The 7,730-nt window shown below is 39.9% G+C and overlaps 1 pseudogene; it reads left to right on the top strand.

Annotated features, from left to right (window-relative positions):
* The first annotated feature begins 2,902 nt into the window (after positions 1–2,902).
* On the top strand, positions 2,903–7,491 carry LOC127075564 (ATP-dependent DNA helicase DDM1-like; annotated as a pseudogene).
* The last annotated feature ends 239 nt before the right edge of the window (positions 7,492–7,730 follow it).

Below are 7,730 nucleotides of genomic sequence, written 5' to 3'. Positions count from 1 at the left end.
GGATGGGGAAACCAATGCAGTGTCCATAGGAAGGCAGAGGAGGCCTCATGTGAGGAAGAATGTTAGACCATGCCAGTTGTCATACCCTGATTTTGGCCCTGAAAATTTTCCCCCATCAATCACTCGTTTGCATTCTTTCTTCATGACCATTCCATCTGGTCATGATACTATAAAAAAAACGTTTGTTGTTGGACTCGCTACCACGACCAGTCCATGTTTGTCTTTTGGGCTTTGTTTCTTATAGACTTGTTATTTCAGAGATTGCTTCAATGCCCATGCCCGTGGTTGCTAGCCAGTCGGTGCCTTCCAAGCTTGTCGGATTCCCATGGGGAATGCCACCAAACTTTATACCTGAAGGGTTTGCTCCAACATTTTCCTCTATGTTGGCATCTAGCCTGGTACTGTATGTGCCACCTTCTGCTGCGATATTTTTCCCTGTTTCGATGATACCATCTATCACTCTGAGCCGTCTGAAGGTCCTTATGTTTATGAGAAGATGGATGAGATGAAAGACCAATTCCTTGAGCTGAGAAAGGATTTGTTGAAAACCTTAAGAGGAAAAGATATGTTTGTTTAGAGTGTTGTTGAGTTGTGTTTGGTGCCCAATGTCAAGATTCATGTCAAGTTCAAGGTCCTAGACTTTGAAAAATCTAAGGGAAATACCTGCACTCTGAGTCATCTTGTCATGTATGCTCGAAAGATGTCTAGTCACACCGATAATGATCAACTACTCATCCACTACTTCCAAGCTAGTTTAACTGGTGCTGCACTCAGAAGGAATATGGGCTTGGATAATGCTAATGTTTGTACCTTTAATGACGTGGGCGAGGCTTTTGTCAAGAAAGATAAGTATATTGTTGATATGGCTCCCGATCGGGATCAATTACGATCGATGTACCAAAAAGATAAAGACACATTCAAGGAGTACGCCCAAAGATGGAGAGAGTTGGTTGCTCAAATTAACCCACCCTTGGAGGAGAAAGAGATGATCAAGATCTTTTTGAAGACCCTGAGTTCATTTTATTATGAATGCATGATTTCTAGTGCTCCTAATGATTACACCAAAATGGTGAACATTGGGATGCGGTTGGAAGAAGGTGTTAGAGAAGGTCGGTTGTCCAAGGATGAAACGTCTTCAAGCAAGAAATATAGTGGTAGTTTCTCCAAAAAGAAGGATGGGGAAACCAATGCAGTGTCCATAGGAAGGCAGAGGAGGCCTCATGTGAGGAAGAATGTTAGACCATGCCAGTTGTCATACCCCGATTTTGGCCCTGAAAATTTTCCCCCATCAATCACTCGTTTGCATTCTTTCTTCATGACCATTCCATCTGGTCATGATACTATAAAAAAAACGTTTGTTGTTGGACTCGCTACCACGACCAGTCCATGTTTGTCTTTTGGGCTTTGTTTCTTATAGACTTGTTATTTCAGAGATTGCTTCAATGCCCATGCCCGTGGTTGCTAGCCAGTCGGTGCCTTCCAAGCTTGTCGGATTCCCATGGGGAATGCCACCAAACTTTATACCTGAAGGGTTTGCTCCAACATTTTCCTCTATGTTGGCATCTAGCCTGGTACTGTATGTGCCACCTTCTGTTGCGATATTTTTCCCTGTTTCGATGATACCATCTATTACTCTGAGCCGTCTGAAGGTCCTTATGTTTATGAGAAGATGGATGAGATGAAAGACCAATTCCTTGAGCTGATAAAGGATTTGTTGAAAACCTTAAGAGGAAAAGATATGTTTGTTTAGAGTGTTGTTGAGTTGTGTTTGGTGCCCAATGTCAAGATTCATGTCAAGTTCAAGGTCCTAGACTTCGAAAAATCTAAGGGAAATACCTGCACTCTGAGTCATTTTGTCATGTATGCTCGAAAGATGTCTAGTCACACCGATAATGATCAACTACTCATCCACTACTTCCAAGCTAGTTTAACTGGTGCTGCACTCAGAAGGAATATGGGCTTGGATAGTGCTAATGTTTGTACCTTTAATGACGTGGGCGAGGCTTTTGTCAAGAAATATAAGTATATTGTTGATATGGCTCCCGATCGGGATCAATTACGATCGATGTCCCAAAAAGATAAAGAAACATTCAAGGAGTACGCCTAAAGATGGAGAGAGTTGGTTGCTCAAATTAACCCACCCTTGGAGGAGAAAGAGATTATCAAGATCTTTTTGATGACCCTGAGTTCATTTTATTATGAACGCATGATTTCTAGTGCTCCTAATGATTACACCGAAATGGTGAACATTGGGATGCGGTTGGAAGAAGGTGTTAGAGAAGGTCGGTTGTCCAAGGATGAAGCGTCTTCAAGCAAGAAATATAGTGGTAGTTTCTCCAAAAAGAAGGATGGGGAAACCAATGCAGTGTCCATAGGAAGGTAGAGGAGGCCTCATGTGAGGAAGAATGTTAGACCATGCCAGTTGTCATACCCCGATTTTGGCCCTGAAAATTTTCCCCCATCAATCACTCGTTTGCATTCTTTCTTCATGATCATTCCATCTGGTCATGATACTATAAAAAAAACGTTTGGTGTTGGACTCGCTACCACGACCAGTCCATGTTTGTCTTTTGGACTTTGTTTCTTGATTTTTGGTATAAGATGATTAATCTCCTTAGCCATGCGAGATTTGAAAACACTTTCCTTTGTTAGAATCAAGTGAACCTCATGTTTCATCTTTCGTTCCAATTTCATCGAGGTGATTATTCATCTTTCATTTGTCTTACTACCAGTTTCGCCCCCCCTTTCGAGTAAATCATGTGTCAAGTGAAAAATATTTTATTTTGGGTCATCATGCATATTCATTTTTCCATTCATTCATAATTCAAAGAAATTCTATACATACTCCTTCATTCATGTTCATATTTACTAATTCATATTTTTACCTTTTTCACATTTTTCAAAATTTGCATTCATATTTTCTTCATTTCATATTGAGATTTTCTATTCATTCATGTTCAAAGATTCCCACATAATCATTCATATTCCAATCATTCATTCATGACGAAGGACCTTCTCACATTCATTCAATCATTGTCATTCATACGCATGGTATGTGATTAGTTCATAATATTTAAATATCATCACTGTCTAACTTGATGACTATAATCCCCGGAGATACATACACAGAGTTTGAGAAGCATTTGCTAAATCTTCCCGAGCGGTTTTCTCATGATACACTTTAAGAGAATGACATCCAGATCTTTCATACACCTGAAGGGATGCTTTCCGCATAGCAAAGCATTTATGTTGCTGAATCTGTTGCTTTTAAGAACACAAAACAAGCAAAGGGCCGTTTCCGGATGTATGATGATGAAGATGGCTTGGATCATGCCCAATCTAACCATTCAACGAAGAGAGATCAACCTAGTAGAGAAGCTGCCTGTGCAGGGAAAAAGGATACTGGGAAGACAACAAAGAAGGCCGACAAAGGGAAGACAGCAAAAGAAGAGGCAAGAGAATTGCTACTTAAGGAGGCCTCTGTACGTGATAGAGTTCGTGAAATACATAAAAATATGTCTTTGATGCTAAGAACTCTTGGAAATATGGAAAGTGTGCTTCTGGAGCAACAATGGAAGAAATGGAAGAGAAAAGAAGAAACCAGGTAGTGGCCAAGTTTCATGCAATTCTTAGACCATTTCTTTTGCGCCGAATGAAGTCTGATGTTGAGCTATCGTTGCCCCGGAAAAAAGAGATCATTATTTATGCTAACATGACTGAGCATCAGAAGAACTTGCAGGATCATCTAGTTAACAAGATATTTGAGAAACATTTGGATAGGAAACTAACAATTGGGCGTGCTGCGGGGAGTATTAATAACTTGTTAATTCAACTTAGGAAAGTCTGTAACCATCCCAACCTCTTAGAATCACCCTATGATGGTTCATATTTTTATCCTCCTTTGAATGAGATAATTGAGCAATGTGGAAAATTCCAATTGCTCAACCGGTTGTTGGAGCGGCTATTTTCACGTAATCACAAGAATCTGATCTTCAGTCAATGGACTAAAGTGTTGGATATAATGGATTATTATTTTAGTGAAAAGGGTCTTAAAGTTTGCAGGATTGATAGTTCAGTGAAACTGGATGAAAGGAAATGTCAGATCCAGGAATTCAATGATCTAAACAGCCATTTTAGAATCTTTCTTCTTTCTACTAGAGCTGGTGGATTGGGAATAAACCTTACTGCAACTGACACTTGCATTCTTTATGACAGTGACTGGAATCCTCAAATGGATTTGCAGGCCATGGATAGATTTCATAGATTTGGTCAATCAAAGCCTGTTCATATTTTGGCTCACAACTGCACAATCAGTAGAGGGTCGAATGCTGAAAAGAGCTTTCAGCAAGTTGAAGCTTGAGCATTTGGTGATAGAGAAGGGACAATTTCATCATAAGCGTACTACGCATTCCATTATGGATGAAATGGAGGAAAAGGATATTTTGGCATTTCTTCGAGATGACGAAATAGCTGAGGACAAAATGATACTGAAAGATATTAGTGATGAAGACCGGGAGAATCTCTTGGATCGCAGTGATCTTATTGTCAATAGCTCAGCTGATGTGAAACCTCCTGTTAGTACCTTTCCCCTTAAAGGACCTGGGTGGGAGGTGGTGATTCCAACTGCATCTGGGGGCATGCTTTCCACTCTCAACAACTAATTTCTTGCATGGTGCAACATAACTTTTTTGGGCTTAATATTTTTAGAAATATTGCTTTTAGTGGCTTTAGATGTAATTGAATTTGAGACAGTCTCAGCAAGTGAAATGTCCTGGAGGGCATTCAATTTTGTAAATTCTACTAACGGAACTACAGGTAGAGATGAAAGCCCACTTTTGAGGTCAAGATCACCACATCAGAGAAGTGGTAGATTGTCTCCTTCTCCTATATCTAGCCCTCGGACTGCTTCTGTTGCATCCACACCTCTCGCTAGCGGCGGCAGTGGTGCCATTCCATTCAGTAATCACTTGAAACAGTCAGTTTACTTTCAAGAGTTTCTGGGAAGCATGCGGAAATCCTCAAACGGAGATATTACACTGATACCAAAGTTAACAATGGCAAACATAATGGATTTTTCCACTGCCTCCTTACAAAAAAAATAAAGATAACCAACAGCAAATGCTTTCTAATGTGTTGCAGGGGCAGCCGGGACTCTTTATGATGCAGTTCCTCGAAGTCTTATAAGTTGGCTAGGGCCACCGTTCCATTGCTTTGGAGTCGTGTTCAGGTTCAAGGACAGATAAGTATATTGCAGGGTTGGGCCTGGATCTGTCTTGCATGGTCCATTGGGGAATGCAACAACTGATGATGTTACTCCAAGTCTACATTGTTGACTCAGGATCCTGCACAACATCAAGCACAACAAGTTCAGCGTAAATTCACCAAGTTTACGATGTACATGAAAAGCATGAACAAGGATCAAAATCTTACAATTTGCTGCCTTGGGAGTCCTGGACCAGTCTGCGATCGAACGTTATGACAATGCCAATTCGGCAGCATATGAGGATGACAGCCATGGAAAGGGTGGCAGGCATGGATATCTTTGCAGTGATAAGACTGGAACTCTAACTGTTGACAAAATCTTGTTGAGGTTTTTGCAAAAGGAGTGGATGCTGAAACCGTTGTTTTCATGACGGCTCGAGCTTCAAGACTGGAGAATCAAGATGCAATAGACACCGCCATAGTTGTGACGCTAGCTGATCCAAAGGAGGCACATGCTGGTGTACAAGAAGTGCACTTTCTTCCATTAAATCCTACCAATAAGCAGACATCAGTGACTTATACTGATCAAGAGGTTGAAATGTTTAGAGTGAGCAAAGGTGCACCAGAACAGACCCCAAACCTGGCGCACAATGAGACCGACGAGGTTGAGCTTTAGAATGCGAGGGTAGCTGATTTTCTTGTGGTTTCTCCTCATTAGGTGGTGGAGAAATGATTGGTGCGAAGAAAGAGCAACAAAATCACCGCAACATCAACCAAATCATGATCCAAAAAGCTTTGTAATAATTGAAGTTTTAATTGAAACTTTTACCAAATTTCACTGCAGTAAAAAATCACTCAGTAAGGCAGTAAAAGTTCACAAGCAACAAAAATGAAACATTTTCACTAAATAAGTACAAGGTACATGTTACCTTTTTCATAATAAGCACCAAAACAGGGTAAACAAACTGGCGGCACCGAAAGCACGGCCAATTCAAAACCCTAGCAGTGGGACTATAAAAAGAGGCGGATACTGTTCATAAAAAAAGGTTAGATAGCGGCGAAAAAGAAACCCTAGAAATTTAAAACGAAACAGAGTAAAAGGAACATGGAGGCGGCGCTCTGTGGAGAGAACCCTAGAGCTTCATCTCGCCGGCGTTTGGACAAAGCTTTTTCCCGAAGGCAAAGCAGATGAGTGAGCGCACTAGAGTGGAATCGATTGACGAAGAGAGGAAGATCCAAGCATCACCAGTCCAATCGCCGTTTAACTCCATTGTAAATGGTAAATATTCTTTTCCGATCGTGTGCGTGGCTTTCGATTTATTCGTGACCGGTATTGATTTCTGCTTGACTGTTGAAAAAGAGTGAGAAGTATTTTGGGTTTATCTTCGAATTCGTTTTTCCCATTTCTATTCGATCTGATTTCCATTGCCATCATCGCTACTAGACCTTTGTTGTTTGTAACTGTGGAAAGAAGGAAGTCGTTTTGTTTGATTAGAAAGGAAGTTCGGTTTTTCTTAAGAAGGATATGAGTATTTTATGATTTTCCTTTCTTTCCCTTTTTCCAGGTTTTTAATATTGTTTTCATTGTTATTAAAATCTTTTCCATTTAAAACGGTACGTACGCCTTATTTCGCTGCCCAATGCACTGGCTGTTCGCTTCTTGTGACTTAAATTAATTGTTGTCGGCCAATCATTTAATATGGAATCTTTCTTGGTTGAATCAAGGTGTTTAGGCGGCTAGGGTTTTGACCCTTTTTCCTCCCTCTAAACATTTCCAGATTTGGGCCTTAAACGAACTTAATATGTTTGGCCCTTCTCATTTTCTTTCTTTGGGAGTTTCCGGTCAGCACATAGGTTTTGTTGGTCTTAATCTAGCAGTAAGTTAGTCTTGGTCGGGTGGAGATGGAGATAGTTCACCTTCTCTTTAGTCCTGGGTTCAATACCCAAGTGTGTTATGTTGGTTCTTTAACATTTTGATTTCTCATATTTTCTTTAAATATCGATTTTAATTTATGGATTCAACGATTCTCATGTTGTTTATCCATGATTATTTTTATCGATACATTGATAGTGTTTCGCCGCTTTTTGATTAATCACATGACATTTCGATTGTTGTTAATATGTGCAAACCGGCCTTGAGCACATTATTTAGGTTGTGTCCCTCAATTTCCATCCGTACAAATCCCGCTTTTACTCCTTTTGATTTAATTTTTGATCATCTTGTAAATATAATTTATGTTTAATATTTTATTCACATGGCTTACTCTTGGGCCTTCTTACAATGAGACAGTTCTCTTGCACTTAGACTCATACATCGTATTGTTTGTTGTTTGGGCCCGATTTAATTATTTCATTACTTTGAATCTCCATTCGACAAAATGTACCCCCACTCCCTTGGCATGTAATAACTTTACTGTTTTATTTCTTTATCGCTTGACTGTTTAGCTAGCTACTAACACAAGAATAAAATTAACCATTTCCAAAAGATCAAAAATAAGACTCGATCCAACGTCGAGTATTTTTTCAAT

Source organism: Lathyrus oleraceus, chromosome 4 (assembly GCF_024323335.1).
Source record: "Lathyrus oleraceus cultivar Zhongwan6 chromosome 4, CAAS_Psat_ZW6_1.0, whole genome shotgun sequence".
NCBI lineage: Eukaryota > Viridiplantae > Streptophyta > Magnoliopsida > Fabales > Fabaceae > Lathyrus > Lathyrus oleraceus.
Note: the sequence above shows the minus strand (reverse complement) of the source record. Positions and strands in the feature narration are given on the sequence as shown.